Below are 20,810 nucleotides of genomic sequence, written 5' to 3'. Positions count from 1 at the left end.
GGTGTTAGGCCAAAAATTCAATCTCAATATATTCACTAAGATAAATACTGTATATGGTATCTTCTCTGACCACAACAAAGCAAAGTTAGAAATCAATAAAAGAGATAAAAGTATACAAAATTGAGGAAATTAAACAACATATTCTTAAACAACCAATGGGTCAAAGAATACATTCCAATGGAAATTATAAAATATGTAGAGATTAATGAAAATGAAAACACAATATACTAAACTTATGAGATGCAACAAAAGAAGTGCTAAGGGGGAGATTTATAGCTATAAATGCTCACATTCAAAAATAGAAAAGGTCTCAAATCAATAGCTTAACTTTACAACTTAGGGTACCAGAAAAAGAACAAACTAAACTCAAAGCTACCAGAAAAAAAAGAAATAAAGATTAGAACAAAGATAAATGAAATGTAGAATAGAAAGAAGATAAAGTCATGAAACCAAAAGTTGTGTTTTTGAAAAATTTAACAAAGTTGACATCTTTTGCTAGATGAACTAATGAAAAATGGAAGACACTCAAACCACTAAAATCATAAAGGAGAGACATTACAACTAATTCCATAGAAATAAAAATTTAAAAATTAAAAATAAAAATAAAATAATTTATTTCTGTAGAAGTAGTTGTAATGTCTCCCTTTATGATTTTCATATACTCATTATACAAGAGTACTATGAGCGATTGCATGCTGAAAAATTTTAGAACCTAGATTAAATGAACAAAATCCTGGAAATCCAAAACCCATCAACCAATTTGTACATTGAAATTCTAGCCCCCAAGGTTATGGTATTCAGAGTCAGGACCTTTGGGAGGTAATTAGGTCATGGGGTGGAGCCCTCATGAATGGGATTAGTGCCCTTATAAAAGAAACCACAGAGAGATAGTTTGTCACCTCCACAAATGAAGACACAGTGAGTGCTGTCTATGAGCCACAAAGCAGGGTCTCACCAGACCTGACAGCATCATTTGAATTGAATGTGACAGCATCAGCATTTTGGACTTCCCAGCCTCCAGGACGGTGAGAAATAAGTTGCTATTTATTAATATAAGCTACCCAGTTTATGGTATTTTGTCATAGCAGCCTGAATGAACTAAGACAGACACTATAAGAAAAGAAAACTACATATCAATACCCCTTACAACATTGATACCATGTTTGTCCTCTACAAAATACTAGCAAACCAAATCTAATTATGTGTTAAAAGGATTATATGCCATGAGCATGTGGAATTTATTTTTGGAATCGAATGCAAGGATGTTTCAACATAAAAAAAAATCTAAAAATGTACTATACCACATTAACAGAGTGAAGAGGGAAAATGCCTAATCATCTCAATTGATGCAGACAAGGCATTTTACTTCAAGCCTATTAAGATGACTACTATAAAAAATAAAATAACAAATGTTGGTGGGGATGTAGAGAAATTGGGAACTACTGTTGTTGGAATGCAAAATGTTATAGCCACTGTGGAAAACAGTATGGTGGTTCCTCAAAAGATTAAAAATAGAATTAGCATGTGATCCATTAATCCTACTTCTGGGTATATAACCAAAATAATTGAAAGCAAATTTGCAAAGAGTTATTTGTATCCCCATATCCATAGGAGCATTATTTACAGTAACTGAAACATGGGAGCAACCTGTGTACACAGACAAATAATGGCTAAGTAAAATATGACACACCCACACACACACATGCACATTTACAATGGACTATATTATTCAGCCTTAAGGAAAAAGGGAATTCTGAAATATGCTACAACATGGATGAATTGTGAGGAAATTCTGCTAAGTAAAATAAGCCAGTAACAAAAAGCTAAATATGGTATCATTTCACCTATATGAGGTACTTAGAGCAGTTAAACTCATAAGAGACCAAGAGTAGAATATTGTTTGCCAGGGGTTAGCGGTAGGAGGATATGTGGTATATCTATGCAATGAAGTATTTTTTTGGCAATACAAATCAATGAAGTGTTGATTTATGTTAAAATACTGATGAATCTTGGAAGTGTTATGCTAAGTGAAAGAAGTCAGTCACAAAAGGCTACATATTGTTTGATTCTAACAGGCAAATCTATAGAGACAAAAGGTAGGTTAATGACTATCCAGGGCTGGTAGGAGATATAGAGGGACTACTGATGGGCAGGGGTTTTCATTTTGAGGTTGCAAAAATGTTCTAAAATTAAATTGTAATTATGGTTGTACAACTCTGTGCACATGATAAAACACATTAAACAACAGACTTTAAATGAATGGAGTTTATGGTATGTGAATTATATCTCATATATGCTATATATAAAAAAGAATCTTTTACCAAAGTGGTTAACAATTTGGAGTAAGAAAGGAGGAGTAGGGAAAAAACAATCTTTAAAATACCTTTTTTCTTGCTATGTATGTTAAAATGGAGAAATATAATAAAGGTCCATGTAAACTAATTTTAATAAGCTCATGATATTCAGCTTTCTGCTAAGTCAGTTTCCTAGCATCTTACTGAAGACAGATGCAAGCTGTCTTCAATAATGAATAGGTGATAAAGAACAAAAAACTTCAACAAATGACATTTTCTGCACAGGCAAAGACAGCTTCCTATACTGTCTCAATAACCTACAAGGCCAAGAGTAGGCCTATCATCTAAGTATTAATTCAGCATTTCATGCATTTCAATTCTCAGACTTTACAGGATGTCTTCACGTTTCAGTTAAGTTAAAAATCATCTTAGAGATTCAACCTAAGATCCTCGCATGTATACTCAAGGCTATTCATTGCAGCATTATTTGCTAAAGTAGAAATAATCCAAATATCCATTAACAAGAGACTGGTTGAATAAACTCTGCTACATACATACAATGGAGTATTAAGCAGCTATAAAATAGAATGAGAAATACCTTCATGTACTGCTGCAGAGCTATCTCCAGGGTACATTCTTCAGAAAAAAAAGCTCAGTAAAAATTGTGTGTACAGTGTGTTATTATTTAAGAAAGAGGAACAGATAGATACCATTGTGAGGAGCAGATAGAGCTAGTTTGACTTCTTTCCAATATATTTTCCTTTGTAGATTTGACTTTTGAACTACCTACGTATTTTACCTAATCATGAAATAAAATTAAATCCAGAAGCCAATCTTAAAAGGCAAAAGTAAAATAAAACAAACCAACAAACTCTTTAATTGCTTTAAAATACTTATATTTTCTAAACTATCCAGGAAAAAACAAAACCACTCTTATTTCAGAGGATTCTAGTTAGACATTTTTTTGGCATCTCTTATCTGACTTTTGGTGGTTTGTTCAGTGACCTAGAAATATTTCTTTGATACCTTCATCAGTATTTTGTAACTTTACAGAATACTTATGTGGCTACATAGTAAGTACTAAGATCTTTACTTGTTGTTTTATTTAACCTTTACCATGACTCAGATAGGTATTATGATCTGCTCTGTACAGATGGATACTACGGCTTTGGGACATTAAGTGACGTGCTCAAGGTCATTTGGGTTATCCAAGGTAGGCAGCTTGACTTCCTAATCTACTGCTTGTGATTAAATTCATATTAATCTCAAGGATATGTAAGCATCATAGTAGGAATTAATATTTGGAAAATGCATGCTTCATTTTTAGAATCATTTCCATTAAGGAAAACTCTGCGTTTTGCCCATCAGTGCAAGTAAGAGTTGATTCAGCTAATTCTCCTACCATAAAACAGAAAAGTGTGAAATTTAAATATATTTGTAATGTTCAAAAGCACTTTAATTTATGTCAGCATGTTATTTATTTTAATAAAAGGAGGCATGTAATTTAAAACCAACAAATGGTTAGTCTTAATAAAAGTAGCATAAATAGAACTCTATTGAATTATTTTTTAATTACTATTTACTACAAAGTTCAAGAGGGATAATTTGTCCATTTTATAGATATGTTTTGATTACGCTTCTTGGAGAAGTGCTATCTAAACTAAATGTGTATTCTCATAACACTTATTATAATGCTTTATTTATTACAGGCAATAATTAACATATAAAACTTTCTACAAATAAGAACAGAATCCAGAATCCAAAAGAAAAACTAATCACCTTTTAAATGAGTGATCACTAAACAACTAAAAATGTCTTTTTTCTCATTTTTATTTTTCTATTGCTTTATGTAATAATTCCTTCCACATAAATTTACTGAGCCCCCCAGTGCATCAGGCCCTGTGCATTGGCTGTCTCCCTGCAGAGCTCTCTGCCAGCTTCACTTCTTCTACCAGATAACATGTTCTACTCTGCAGTCCTTTAAGGCCATGCCCTAGAGAATAAGCTTGACAAAAGGTGGGACCTCCTTTTCTGACACTTTCAGAAAGAAATCACCAACTCAGATGCATACAGAGACCTGTCAGAAAATCTAAATAAGTGAAGTTGCCAGGTAAAGAGACAGTAAGGAGTGGTGAGGTCCCAGCAATCTGTGGACAGCAAGGTTTCAGATCTCTTTGTTATCATTACAGAATGTGGGACCCAGGTTGTAAGAACTTCCAAGAAGGATGGAAAACAGGTTTTTAAAATATGAAACATCATAATCTAGAAATGTTTGTTTCTAGATTAATAACTCAGTGGAAAAATAAAATAAATTACAAAGTAGAAAGCAAAAAATAAGTAAATAAAAAATGACCTGTGAGTTCCTACGTGGGGCTAGTTGAATAGAACCTGTTAATTGACTGAATTTGGCCTTTGGGTCAGCACTACATGCTCTCTCCTTTACAATATCTTCTCTGAGCTTCATATCCTTGTCTGATAGTCCATTTCTTTCCAAGAGGATTGATATTGGGAATATTTCTACCATTCAAAAAAGGCTCCAACTGCTACTCATAGTCATGGTCTTACCCTAAGACCTCATCAGCACAAAATGTTAAAATATGATACAATAAGCCTCAAATGTACATAAGAGTTGTTTTACATATTTCTGCTTCAAGATCCAAAAATGTTACCATTTATAGCCTCTTCACATACATGTGTTGAAGTTGTTTCTTTTATATCCATCAATATTTCAGGTTTTAGCTTCAGTCATTTGCACTATATTGACTATGCCTGAAACTAAGCACCTACATACTCAAACCAGGATTTTGTGAAAAATGACTGGCTTTGCCTACCAATACTGAACTATGAAGGAATCCCAAAACTGAACAGACCAATAACAAGTAATGAGATCAAAGTTCTAAAAAAAGTCTCCCAGCAAAGAAAGCCCAAGAGCTGATGGCCTCACCACTGCTTTAATTGCCAGACTTTTAAAGAACAAATACTAATCCTAATAAAACTATGCTAAAAAATGAATACAGGAGGAGAGAATACTTCCAAACTCATTCTACAAGGCCAGTTATCAACCTGATACCAAAACCAGACAAAGATACATTAAAAGAAAGAAAATGACAGGCCAATATCCCTGATAAAAAGTGATGCAAAAGTCCACAACAAAATACTAGCAAACCAAATTCAACAACATATTAGAAAGATCATTCATCATGACCAAGTGGGATTTATCCCTGAGATGCAAAGATGGTTCAACATATACAAATCAATAAATGTGAGACATCACATCAAGAGAATGAAGGACAAAAACATATGATCATTTCAACTGACGCTGAAAAAGCATTTGATAAAATTTAACATCTCTTCATGGGGGGGAAAAAACCCTCGACAAACTGGGGATAGAGGGAACATATATCAACACAATAAAATCCATATATGTCAGACTCACAGCTAGTATCATACTGAATGGGGAAAAACTGAAAGCCTTACCTCTAAGAACCAGAACATAACAAGGATGCCCACTTTTGCCACTGTTATTCAGTATAGTACTGGAAGTCCTAGCTAGAGCAATCATACAGGAGAAAGAAATAAAGCACAACCAACTTTGAAAGGAAGAAAAATTATCCTTGTTTTGCAGATAATATGATCTTATATTTGAGAAAATCTAAAGATTCTACCAAAAAACTATTAGAACTGATAAAACTAAAATCTAGTAAAGTTGCAGGATACAAAAGCAACATACAAAAATCAGTGTCTGGTAAGGTGCGGTGGCTCACACCTGTAATCCCAGCACTTTGGGAGGCTGAGGTGGGTGGATAACTTAAATTCAGGAGTTTGAGACCAGCCTGGCCAACATGGTGAAACCCCATCTCTATTAAAAATACAAAAATTATACAGGCGTGCTGGTGGGTGCCTGTAATCCCAGCTACTTGGGAGACTGAGGCTGGAGAATTGTTTGACCCCAGGAGGTGGAGGTTGCTGTGAGCCGAGATGGCCCCATTGCACTCCAGCCTGGGCTACAAGAGCGAAACTCCAACTCAAAATAAATAAATAAATAAATAAATCAGTGGGATTTCTATATGCCAACAGTGAACAATCTGAAAAAGAAGTCAAGAGAGTAATCCCATTTACAAAGCTACAAAAAAGAAAAAAAAAAGATACCTAGGAATAAATCTAAAAAAGTGAAAGATCTCTCTAATGAAAATTATACAATATTGATGAAAGAAACTGAAAAGGACACTGAAAATGGAAAGATATTCCATGTTTCATGATCATGGATTGGAAGAATTGATATTCTTGAAATATCCATACTACTCAGAGCAATCTGTAGATTCAATGCAATCCCTATCAAAATACCAATGACCTTCTTCATAGAAATAGAAAAGAATTCCTAAAATTTATATGGAACCACAAAAGACACAGAATAGTCAAAGCTTTCCTGATCAAAAAGAACAGAACTGGAGGAATCACGTTACCTGATTTCAGATTATACTACAGAGCTATAGTAACCAAAACAGCATCATACTGGTGTAAAAAGAGACACATAGACCAATGGAACACAACAGAAGACCCAGAAACAAATCCATACACTCATTTTCAACAAAGGTGCCAAAAACGTACATTGAAGAAAGAATAGTCTCTTCAATAAATGATGCTGAGGAAACAGGATATCCATATGCAGAAGAATGAAACTAGACTGCTATCTCTTGCCCTATACAAAAATCAAATCAAAATGGATTAAACAATAGGAATTGATGTAATAATTCAATTAAAAATGAGCAAAAGATCTGAATAGACATTTCTCAAAATAAGACATAGAAATGGCAAACAGGTGTATAAAATGTGCTCAACATCACTGACCAGCAAAGAAATTCAAATCAAGCTGCAGGGAGATATCTTTTTACTCCAGTTAAGGTGTGGCTTTTATCCAAAAAAAAACAGGCAATAACAAATGCTGGTGAGGATGTAGAGAAAAGAGAATCCTCATACACTGTTGGTGATAATGTAAATTGGTACAACTACTATGGTGAACAGTTTGGAGGTTCCTCAATAAACTAAGAACTACCATACGATTCAGCAATCTAATCCCACTGCTAGGTATATACCCAAAAGAAAGGAAATTAGTATATCAGAGACATATCTGCACTCCCATGTTTATTGCAACACTATTCACAATATACAAGATCTGGAAGAAACTTAAGTGTCCATCAGCAGACAAATGGATAAAGAACATGTGGTACTTATACACAGTCAAGTACTATACAGCCACAAAATAAGGAGATCGTATCATCTGCAACAACATGGATGGGACTGAAATCATATTATGCTTTGTATACTTGCATTGAAATATCTCATGTACCCCATGAACATATACACCTGCAACGTATCCAAGCAACAAGGTGAGTGAGACTCTGTCTCAAAAACAAATAAAAATAAAAATAAAAAATACTGGTTTTGGAATACATGAACACTTCTAGGCCAATGGCCTGATTTCTAATGCTTACCTGTTTGAGGCGAATGTAATTTTATTGTCTCTTAGAACTAAATCTCATGATCATCAGTTTTCAGATGCTAGGAAGGTTGTAGTTGGTCTTTTATGCTCAAAAATAAACTCTCAGAACCTATTTACTGTTACCTGGGGATGGGAGTCATAGGTATAGGGTGAATTTCCTTCTCATGTCACTTACTTGCATAAAGAACATCTCTTGAACTAGAATAAGAAATTTGAACTTAAAGTTCCTCCTTGCCCTTTCCAATTTGGAGAGTATGTTACTACTCAGGAAGTACCCCAATAAGAATGGGGAGTGTAATCTCTGGAAGTCACTGGTCAAAGAGATAATATTTCCTGATGGAATAATCATCAACCTTATTACCAGAATATGGGTAGAACATTGTGGTAGATATTGGCCCATTCAATATCCAATTTATTCTATTTCTAGTGTGTGCAGTCTGTACCACAGATGCTGGAAAGTAAGAATCCCCTCAATGCTAGGGCTCAGGATGTGATGTGAAATCTCCCAATTAGATGTAATTCCATGGGACTTGAATTGGAATCTGTTAAGAGGCTGGGATAACCATGGCAAAATAAGGTTCTGGAGCTAGTGGCTATCTTGGCAACATCTTAATTACAGAGGCAGCTTCTAATTGTAGCAAGTGTAGAAGTTACTTTGATGGTCCTATTCTTCAATGTTGTTTGGGAGTCATTCCTAGAAGCTCAAACTAGAGTCTGTTTCTTCAAACCTCTCACTAATCCTGTAAGTCATTTGACCTGTAATAAATAAAATCCAGTAGACAGCAAAGTTGGAATGAAATGTTTGCTGCCTTCTTTATTGGCTGAACTGTCTTATAGCTGGGATAGGCATTAAGTCTTAAAAAAATAATGACTCCATATCTACATAAGGTATTATGTAAGTAGAGGAAGATAATTTGAAAATGAAGGAAAAAGTTTCAAGAGAAAGGATTACTTGACTGAGTGTCTTACTGCTAAAGCCACAGCTGCTACTGTCAGATTATTTTCAGTCATCCAATCATGTTAGAATGGACTCCCAATCTCCTATCGGCAACATATGGTTCTCCAAGAGATTTTGGTGGCCTGGGGATGGAATTGGGGGTAAATTAATTGCAATTCACTGGTGAATGGCAAGTCATACACCACACAAAATCTTCCTATGCTGTCAAGTTCAGGGGATCCAGAGCTCTTCCCATTTCAAAACACTCTAGGGATTGCTCTGATTATGAGCAGAGACTCACACACACTCATTTGAGGAAGCCTCAGATATTACCCGGTGCCCCTGCTTGATCACTGCTGGGAAAATGCTATACCCAAATTACATTTAGAACCTTGAGGCTAGGAATCGCACTTTCTCTCATGTCCTTGCCATTCTGTCATTACTGACTACTATCGAAAATGTAGCTCTGTTTGCTTATCTTTCTTCTTTCAGAATTCCATTTCCATTTCCTGTGCTTATTTTTCTGGAACTACCATTTTGCAGGTTTATTCCTCCACAGTCTTTCATGTCATTTCTGTTGGAAAATTCTATCAGTGATGAAGATGCTCCTACATACCCACAATATCTTCAGTTGACTTCTTGCCTTCCCTGGAACCCAGCTCTCTCTAAAGGGCAAAGCTTCTTCTGAATATCTCTATTGTGAAAGCTGCTCATTTTCCTGGGGTCACCTTCTCAGCATTTTCCTAACTCCACAATGCTATTTATAAGTACTTTCTCTTCAACCCTCCTGTAAAAACCACTCCTTCACTGACATTTATGCCACTTGGTTATGGCATATTTTACCCCTTGTATATGGTTACTCATACATATTGGGCTCTTGGTCACCTCAAATGTATCAAAGATTTTACACCTTGTTCACAGCCTTTCACTTCATCCGAAGCCTTACCATATCTCTGGGTCCAAGTGAGCAGCTCATCCAAACTTTTTTCCATCAGACTTTCTTGACCTTCCTAACACTAGTAATTTTCATCCCCAATCCATTTCTGCTGTTCCACTGTGGCCCTGGTTATCAGCCATAATCCCTATCTCACTGAAATTGTGAGGTCTAATATCCTACTCCTTCATATCTTTTCACTCCATTAGTCCCATTATATCCACCTTCTTTCACTGGTATTTCCAGATCTTAGATTACATACTACATCTTTGTCCAATCTATTATGCTATTCAGAAATTCATTTGCTTTCCCATTTACCCAAATCCAATGTTTTAGTCACCCTCATCCAAAACCATGCCTACCCTGCAACTCCTGGACTCGGGAATAAGCTGTCTACCTCTGATATTTTGCTTATTTTTAGTTTTTGCACATACCTAGTAGGTATCTATATTTATAGGGTATATGAGATATTTTGATACAGGCATGCAATGTGTAATAATCACAACAGGGTAAATGAAATATCTATCACCTCAAGCATTTATCCTTTCTTTGTGTTACAAATAATCCAATTTATACTCTTTTAGTTATTTTAAAATGTACAGTCCATTGTTGTTGACTGTAGTCACCTTGCCTTTGGTATTTTTGACACCTGTGCTGCAGTCCAAGAAAATTATAAATCGAGCAGATTTGTACTCTACAAATTTGTATCCTCTAATCTTGGATGGGCCATAGCTTCACCTTGTGTACCTGGCTTAGGGTACCTATTTTTTTTCCATGTAATTTAACATTTTCACCACTCTTCTGTATTGCTTCAACCATGCCTCCAACTTTACTGAGAAGCTTAATGGACCTTTATTGGGCGCCATCAAGAAGAAATACTTTAACCTCTTACCTTTCATCATCTCCACAATTTTTGTTGTATCTACTCTCACCCTCTTAACCTTTGCCCTTCTCCTTTCGGATTAAGAAGCCTTTTTCCTAAGGGCTGGGGCAAAACTCTCCCCTCACTTTCTGCATCCCACCCCTCGCATCTCTGTAGAAACCACCTTCAGCACCCGTACTTTCCTTCTTTGTACCCTAGCCACTCCCACACCATGAGCTCTTCCTCCCAACCTGTAAATATGCTTAGTTGTCTGCCACATTAAAATGATGCAACCTCTCTTGAATGAATACTAAATATGGACCAATATTGTACCTTTTTTATGTTTAAAATTCATCAAAGTGCTGTGGGGTATCCTGACAGAGATAGTTGGCCTTCAGAGTTTTTTAAAACCTGAAAAATAGAGACTAGAAACTCTGTTATTTCAAAATTGCAAGCAGTTTTATTTCTCTACCTACAAAATAGAATGTTCTTTTGTTCTATAAAAAAGTTTAATTGGACCTTTTTATTACATATAAAGCAAACATTCATTTATTGTTCTTGTGGAGAACAGAACACTATTAACCCAAATCTGATATTTTTTTAGACAGAAAAGTTAAGCATTCTGTTGGTAATAGAAATTGTTCCGTATTGCTGGAGCAGATTAACATCTCAGAGATTTTTTGTGTGTTTGTTTATGTGTCAGGAGGAGATTAGTTCTTTTTTTTGGCCCTAAATAAATTTAGAATGCCCAGGTTTGCAAAGTGTTGTTTGTTTGTGGAGGAGTTGTGTGAATTCTCATTCAAGAGGTTAGGGAAGAAAATAAGAAATCAAGGCAGTCAGACACCTGTAGAAACAATATGGAATCAGTACCAGGTGCACCTGGCATGAGGAGTAGTGGAGAGAAGGAACTAGACCAGGCTAATGTCTGGTGCTCAGTGTGATATAAATTTGATTGATGAAGAAAGTACTGATGTTGAATAAATTGTCCATAAGAAAAGGTTACGCTCCTATGAATGGGCAGGATATTTTCTCTGAAGCTGGTAAATGCTCCTCCATCAGTTATCCAAGAAAGAGACATAACTTGGCACAGGAAATTAGGATTTAAGAGCCTGAGCAACAACACTACATTAGAAAGGGTACCATGATCTGGTTTCTACATACCATTCACTAAAAGGAACCAGGACTCTTGGGAAAAAGTTTGTCTCCAGGACTAGGAGAAAGAAAGGTATAAGATGAGCCTGGGGATTTTGTTTTGTTAGAAAGCAAGAATAGTTCAAAGAATGATATGGACATGTCAAAGAACAGAGAAGTCAGCCTCAAGGGGCTCTCAGTGGCCAAATATTACAAAATTTGAGCACCAAAAAAAAAATGATGGTAGTATAGATAATAACTAATTTAATAAAATAGGAATACATTAGCTTATATTGATATAAGTAAGTGATATTTGTTCATCAATGGGATATAATATAGTCAAAAAATACCTCCCAATAAAACACTGATTGATTATAAAAAGAGTGACTTCACTGTAGCTAAGCCAGAGAGATACCACCTTAATCAAGAGATAAAAGTTAACATCACCAGTGATGGGAAAAATTAAAATCGTGTACTACCTGGCAGATGCAATGAGAGCACAGCATCATCACTTCTGTAATATTCTCGCCCAGGATGCATAGCCTGAATCTAATCATGAGGAAATAGAAGAGTAAACTCAAACTGAGGAACATTCTAAAAAAATAGCCTGTAATCTTCAAAAGTGTCAAGTCCTTGAAAGCCAAGGAAAGACGAACTGTTTCAGATGACCAAAGACTAAAGAGAAATGACAACTAGACATATGTGATCCTCGACTGGATGTTTCTGTTTGAAATGATATTATTGGAGCATTTGTTAAAAGTTGAATGGGATTTGAACGTTAGACGGGAGTACCTTATAGATGCTGATTTCTCAATTTTGATGGTTGTTTTGTGGTTATATAGGAGAATGACCTTATGTTTAGGGTGTAATAGTCAGATTGGGTACTTATTACATGATTTAAAGGGGGAATAATTCTTTAGTTTTCTGTAAATTTGAGATTGTTCCAAAAGAAAATTTAAAAAATCAGCAAATAAAACAAAAAGGTTAACGTCGTCTCATTTCATCTTCAATGGTTATTAAGGCCTGGCTATTTATGTTAGAAAATGGTAATCTATACTCATTGCTTAGTTTTTTACCTCTTATTCTTGCTGTAGCATATTGTAATCTTTCCTACTTGTTTTCCTTCACTCCATTTTAATGGTTCACTAAGGACTCCAGTAAAATCTTGCTTGACCAACCTTGTGCCACTTAGTGTCTGTGTAACCCTAGAAACTTAATTTACTTTGTCAGCTGAAAAATATCACAAAGATATATACATTTAGACAAGAAAACTTTCTTTTTATTTTCAACTTTTAAGTTCAGGGGTACATGTGCAGGATGCTCAGGTTTGTAACATAGGTAAATGTGTGCCATGATGGTTTACTGCACAGATCATCCCATCACCCAGGTATACTTTTCTGTCAGGCAGATTTCTCTGCCTATAAGATCTGAACTTTCTAGAGGCTTCAAGAACCTACCTATATAAAAATATCTTTTAACCCATGAAATATATAAATGATTATTTTATTATAACTTTTCAGCTAATCTATTTTTAGCATGTATGACAGTGATATTGAAATAGTTCTCCTACACCGTCTAAGACCGTTGAGTTCTTTTCTATAGATTTATAATCATCCAAACCTCAAATGGTACCAAAAAGCAACCTGAGCATTTTATACAACAAGAGTTAAGAGTTCATAAAACAACAAACATAAAACAATCAATAAATCCTGAAAAAGAGTCCCTTAAAAGTCCTTCACAAAAGCTCTGAGGAATATCTCCAGGGAAATGCAGACATCGTTTTTATAAAGTTCTAGATTTCCAGAACTTCCTTGGGTATTAATTAAGCTCAATGGGTTTAGTTTATATGTTGAATCAGATATGATCAAAGAGATTTTTGTTTATCTTCATATTTTTTATGACCCTGGGATTATATATCTAACTTATAGGGTAGAGGAAAATAAACTATTAAATCTGGAGTCACTAAGGACTTCAACAGCAGATACAGTTTCAGCATTTTTGCCCCAATAATATACAGACATTTAACTGATACAAATACCTTCATGTCCAAGATTCTTAAATTCTTTCAGGATTCTTAAAAAGGATAGCCTCCATGGGTTACCTGTGTGTTATCACTGTAACACAATCACTCATGCTGGATCCCAGAAGAATGAATCTCACTAAAAAAAGTTGGACATATAGCAGAACAGTAACATGCTATGATTCCAATTAACTTTGAGATGATGCCTCTATCATTTCATTTACATATCAAAGATTAATGTTTCACTTGGGCCCTGGGTATCTGAGGCACTAGATGTCATTTAAGACATCAGTGGGTCATTATGAAAGCAGAGCTGATAGAGAAAAAAGGTAGATGCCATTGTAATCTAGTGATCTTTACAGCACAACAAGGTGCCCTGAAGTTGGAAATCTAACCATGTTCCACAAGGAAAGCACATGGCCTAGGGAAGTTGGAAGTCTGCTGACTCCAGAAGGACTACAGTCAGAGGTAACCACGTTGGAACTAGTTTACACGGTTACCAATCTGCAAATGAGTGTTATCTACAGAGAGAAGATGGTTGAACTATCAGAACCATCAAAAGCTGAAAGTAGCCCACAATTCAATCGCAGGATTCAAGAAGAGGAACCTACAAATAGCAAAGAACAGGTTAGGAACTTTTAAAGTTTCTTCCTGACTTAATGAACAAGGCCAGCCCAAAGTGCGCATGATACTCTCTTAAGAATTTCCACCTTGGCTGGGCGTGGTGGCTCATGCCTGTAATCCCAGCACTTTGGGAGGCTGAGGCAGGCGGATCATGAGGTCAGGAGTTCGAGACCAGTCTGACCAATATGGTGAAACCCCGTCTCTACTAAAAATACAAAAATTGGCCAGACGTGGTGGCAAGTGCCTGTAATCCTAGCTACTCAGGAGGTTGAGGCAGGAGAATCGCTTGAACCGGGAAGGCAGAAGTTGCAGTGAGCCGAGATTGCGCCATTGCACTCCAGCCTGGGTGACAGAGTCAGACTCTGTCACAAAACAAAACAAAACAAAACAGAGTTTCCACCTTTAGGTAGAAACCATTAGACATATTAAACACTTTGTGCCTTTAGCAAGTCACTTACTGTCTTTGAAACTCAAAAGTAAAGTAGGACTCATTAGTAATGCATCTCACAAGGCCTGATTACACCATAAGTGCCCAATGAATGGTAGCCTTCATTATTACTATATATATATATCTTTTTATGCATTTTTTGAAATATTTTGTTAATTCTCAAAGTCTGTTAAATAGGAGTACTTATTATCTGCCTAGTAAACAGATTGTTGAGTAATCGTTTACACAAAATTTCTTGTAAAGCTTTTGTAACTTATTATAGATACAAGTTGGTTTCACAAACAAATACATGAATGATCAAAATAGCTACAGGAGGAACACCATATTTACCTCTACCCAGAATAGAACAGATATGAAAATAGATAGGATGCACAATAAAAAATCCATATATTCATTTAAAATTCTTTCTTGAAATCTGTCTATGTGCTGTTGTTAATGTCTGTAGAGCAGAGAGGATGTTCCCCTTATGAGTTTGCAGTCTACTGAGAAAAATCAGACATTGTTGTGATAAACTGACTAATACAAAATTTAATAACATAATTATTTCAAGTTACTAAAATTCATTGCAATCGTTTTCAGTATAAACGTCAAAGGGCTAGTAATTTTTGTGTTGGTTTGTTTTTAATGTTACAATCACAAAATAATTCTGATATATTTGTAATATATCAGAAATATATCAGATGGCTGGACCTTAAATTTCTTTTAAGAGACTTGTATGTAGTTTAGGAAAAATCTAGAAAAGGAGAAGATGACTTTATCCCTATGCTAATATGTCAAATAATTTCCATCTCATCTTAAATGTTGCTTAAAAGGAGCAAGCTTTCTGCAAATGTGAAAAATATATCAAGAATTATAGCAATATTGATTTAAAAACAACCAGAAAGCAAAGTGAGAAATAGTTTACCATTAGTGAATGAGTAGCACTAAGCATAGTGATAAGTGGTTTAGATTTATTTCTCTCAACAGTGGTATGAGAGAAGAGGTGCTAGTACTGCTTCTGACAGGTTAGGAAACAGAGGCTTTAGAAGGTGTTGAGTTATTAATACTTGCCCCATTTAACATGGCCAGTAAGTGGCAGAACTAGACTCTAAATTTGTCTGCTTGGCTTGAAAGGACACCATCTTTCTCACTGAGCCATTTGTTGCTTTTACTTATACTTTTTCCAGATAATTCAACTGAACAAAGTCAAAGTTATCAAAGTTCTCTTACATTTACCATCCCCTGCACCCCATCATCCATCTTAGCATTATGGAGAGTCATAGTTATGTAATGGAAGAGCATGGGCTTCAGAATCAGATCAGATCTCTTACTTACTCTGCCTAACTTTGGAAAAGACAATTTATGTTTTGCAATTCAATTTCTTCATCTGTAAAATGGTTATAAAATAATCTACCTCACTAGCAGATGTTGAGTTTGTTTTCTACTTCTTTTCAAACTAGAATGAGAGTGGTGGAGTTCCAGTGGGTAGAAGGAAGTAGGAAACAACTTTCGTTCTCCCTATCCCTATATTGTGTGAACTACCCTCAATCCTACACAGCTGCCTTACAACGATCTGGATGAGACCCTTGAACCTGAGGCACTTTAATATATATTATAACAAAGACAGATCAATGGCAGTATTAAAGAAAAATAATTCCATAGTTCTGGTTATGCAGCTATAATTTAAGTCAATTCTAATAGTTCTAGATATTAATTATGTAGCAACATTGTTTGAGTTCAAGCTGTTACGACAAAATAGTACCCTAGGTGGCTTATAAATAACAGAAATTTATTGTCTCACAGTTCTAGAAGTTGGAAGTGTGAGATTGGAGTGCCAGCATGGTTGAGCTCCAGTGCGGGTCCTCTTCTGGGTTGCAGATGGCTACTTCTTGTTGTATCCTCACATGGCAGAAAGGGTGACAGCTCTTTCTCAGGTCCCTTTTATAAGGGCACTAAATCCATTCATGAGGGCTCCATACTCATAATCTAATTACCCCCAGAAACCTCACCTCCTAATACCATCATATTGGTGATTATGTTTTCAACATATGAATTTAGGGAGACACAAACATTATGTCTCCTTTTGTCTGCTGATTCAACCAGTGCCCTATATTGCTAATTTTCATGAAAAGATTCGTCTTGAATATTAAAACTTTTAATGAGAGGATGCTTAGCTTTTACTTAAGAACAACTTGATTGAATATTAACAATGTATTTTTATAGCATATTTAATTCCAAGCACAGAGGAATATTTTTATTATAATCAAAGCATTAATCACCATGTTTATTCAATTATTTTGAATAGGTTAAGTGGGATTGGCTCTACCATTTTATTGCACAGTCTATTGGTGGATGAAAAAACTATGCATGTCTCCAACCTTATTTTATTCTTTTACTTTTAGTTCCAGAGTATTCAACCTTTGGAATTTTTTACATGTTATATACTCAGTCCTTTGTTTCTTCTTAACTAATAATTAATCTGAGTTTTTCCTTTTAAGCTTCTTGTTGTGCTACTAGTTTTATTTTCATCTAATTCTCTAGAGATCAACAGATTTTTCATGTTTATAGTTCAATACCAAGACTAGATATGAATTAGGGAGAGACAGTGGATACCATAGCTTAGACAGCATGGCTACTCAATCTCATCCACGGAAGTGGTTGTGATTTGAGAGCAGTGGAGGATAATGGGAAGAGCTCTGGACTGGAAGTGATCTATATCTAAATTGTGATTCTGCTTTTATGTCTGTCCCTTTGCTTTGTGGGGGCACAATTTTCTTATAAAACTCATGGAATTGGATCGGGTTGGCTCTTGGTTCTGTCCTACCTGGAAAGTTACGGGATTCTATGCTTTCTGTGAATCCGTGTAACTTTTTAATATCAATACATCCCCAGGGACACTATAAATTTCTCTTATTATGCTATTTGTGTAACCTCTTTTCAAATACTCCTAGACACAGATGAATCTGGCATAATTTTTTAAAAAAAATTCTGCCTTATCAGCACCTCATTGCTTTTGGGTAAGGCTGGTCCCCTAGACCAGATGAGATCCAGAATCTTGCATGGGTAGTTCAGGATGATTTGTGGAAGTCCTCACCAATATTTTTCAGAATGCAATAGCAGGTGCGTCCATCACTTACTTATTCCTATTTTTTCCTCGGAGATGTGACTGCATACTTAGTGCCTAGTGTAGGGCAATGATTACATCTGTGGCCATTTTAGAAGATAAATCAAAGTGCTTTTCTTCATTCTACATGCAGGGAAAATGCTAGAGTAGCAAGAATCTATTAAAGAAATCTCTTGGAAGAAGACCAACCGTTGTTTACAAGTTTATAGTAACATGATTCCCAGGTCTCTGTCACAAATTATTTATGGTTACTCTTAAATCTTCAGTATGCATCATTCTTCATTGAAAATAAGCAACCAGAATAACGGTTCCTTTGTTATTTTTTCTCTGAGTTCCTTACTCCCCCTCAACCAGTTGTAACATCTTGTCTTTACTCATGTTTTCAACATTTCCTACTTTAGTATTAACACAAATCTAATTTGTGTTAATCTCTTCCATTTCCTTAATAAGTGTTTTAAATTTTTGGACTGAAGACTACCCTTGCAGTGCCCCATCAGAACACATCTCCCAAAGATGTGTTCTCATTTATCACTGTCTTTGATTTTTAGTCTTTGAGACACTTAAAAAATTCCTGCATAGCTGTGTTCTTAAACATTGCTTGAGTATATTTTTGAAATAAAATATATTTTATGGGGCTAATGTTTTGCATTTTAATGAACTGATTTAAAAATGAACTGGTATAATTTTCTAAGAGTAAACTCAACCTGCTCATTCCCCACTAATTTATGATATTCTAAGCTCATACATTTACATCTTACTTTTATTTTAACATTTTTTCAATTGCTTTGCTCCAGATTCAGAGGATGTCATTTACAGGAGTCCTCACTTGTAGGAAACAATTATCTATAGATTGACAAATGAATGCTCAAAAGAACCATGTATTTTCTTTATCTCAATTTTTTGATTGCCTTTAGTCATATCTATGCTCAGTTTTACTGATGTTGTAGAGTGACAGATGAAAGAAGGGGGTTGTCAGTTCCTAGAGGACCAAAATTATGTCATCCATTCATATTCTCTACTGAGGTTTGAATATCAGATATTTCATGATTTTTTATACCCCCCAGCAGAATGTAAGCTCTATTAGGATGCAGAGCACTGTCTACACAGAGCCCACAGTGCCTGGCACATATTGGTGGTCTCTTGCTCTCAGTCCATGTATTATTCACATACACATATGTTTATTTTTAATTTTTAAATTGATGTATAATTTACTTTTAGTGAAATGCACAGATCTTAAGTGTATAATTTGATGAGTTTTGACAAATACTCATATGTAACATACACTCTATCAAGATAAATAACATTTTCATTATCCCAGAAAGTTTCCTCGTGTCTCTTCCCAGTCAAACCTTCCCCTGAAATGCAACCACCCTTGTGATTTTTTTCAGCACACATTGATTTTGCCTGTTACAGAACTTCATCTAAGATGCACTTCATACAATAGGTATTTTTGTTTCTGATAGCTTTTACCAGTGTTTAAGGTTTATTCTTGTTGGTCATGCATTATGTAATGTGTAACATGATACATGTTTGTTTCTTAATATTAATGGATATTGAATATATAATAATTCTTTAATCTATTTTCCTGTTGTTGGTCATAGATACTGTTTCTGGTTTGGGTTATTATGAATTACACTGTTATGAACATTCTTGTACAAGTCATTTGTTATCATGAATTAAACTGTTATCATATTTGGGTTATCATGAATTAAGCTGTTATGAACATTCTTGTACAATTCATCTGCCTAAGACAAATAAAAACAGGTTCCCCCTGCCACACACACACAATGTATTGTATTATCTATGTTATTGAGAAACAACAAGAAGCCTTATGTGGCTTCCTGGGTGGAGTGAACACAGCCAAGAGAATGGTAGAAGATGAGGTTGGAGAAGAAGGCAGGGACACCATTAGGTACAGTCTTGGAGCCTACGAAAAGGAATGCGTGTGTGTGGTGGGGGGGTATACCTGTTTTGATTTATCTTAGAGAAGTACTTAGAAGTAGAATTGCCGGGTAGTTAGTGGTAGTTGTATGTCTAACTTTATGAGACACTACGGGGTTGATTTCTATTTTACAATCTTACTAACAATGTGTGAGAGTTCAGGTTTCTTCAAATCTTTGTCAACATTTAGCATTGTCAGTCTTTTTAATTTTATTCCTGTGGGAATGTAAAATGGCACAGGCACTTTGTAAAACAGTTTGGTGGTTCCTCAAGATGTTAAAGATAGAGTTACCATATGAACCAACAATTCTACTTGGTATGTGCCTGATATGGTTTGGATCTGTCCCCACCCAAATCTCATCTTGAATTGTAGCTTTGACAATCCCCATGTGTCATGGGAGGAACCCAGCTGGAGGTAATTGAATCATGAGGGTGGGTTTTTCCTGTGCTGTTCTTGTGATAGTGAATAATTCTCATGAGATATGATAGTTTTATAAAGAGGAGTTCTTTATAAAACCCCTGCACAAGTTCTCTCTCCTCGCCTGCTGCCATCTATGTAAGATGTGACTTGCTCCTCCTTGCCTTCCACCATAATTTTGAGGCCTCCTCAGTCATATGAAATGGTGAGTCCATTAAACCTCTTTTTCTGTTACCCAGTCTTGGGTATGTCTTTATCAGCAGCATGAAAACGGATGAAGACAGTTAACTGGTACCAGTAGAGTGGGGTGCTGTTGTAAAGTTCCTGAAAATATGGAAGCAACTTTGGGACTGAGTAACAGGAAAAGATTGGAACAGTTTCATGGGCTCGAAAGAAGACAGAAAAATGTGAGAAAGTTTGGAACTTCCTAGACACTTGTTGAATGGCTTTAACCAAAATGTTAATAATGATATGGACAATGAAATCCACGCTGAGGTGGTCTCAGATGGAGATGAGGAACTTGTTGGGAACTGAAGTAAAGGTGACTTTTGCTATGTTTTGGAAAAGAGACTGGTGGCATTTTGCCCCTGCTTTAAAG

Source organism: Theropithecus gelada, chromosome 3 (genome assembly GCF_003255815.1).
Source record: "Theropithecus gelada isolate Dixy chromosome 3, Tgel_1.0, whole genome shotgun sequence".
In the NCBI taxonomy this organism is placed as follows: Eukaryota; Metazoa; Chordata; class Mammalia; order Primates; family Cercopithecidae; genus Theropithecus; species Theropithecus gelada.
This window is presented reverse-complemented; position numbering follows the sequence as displayed.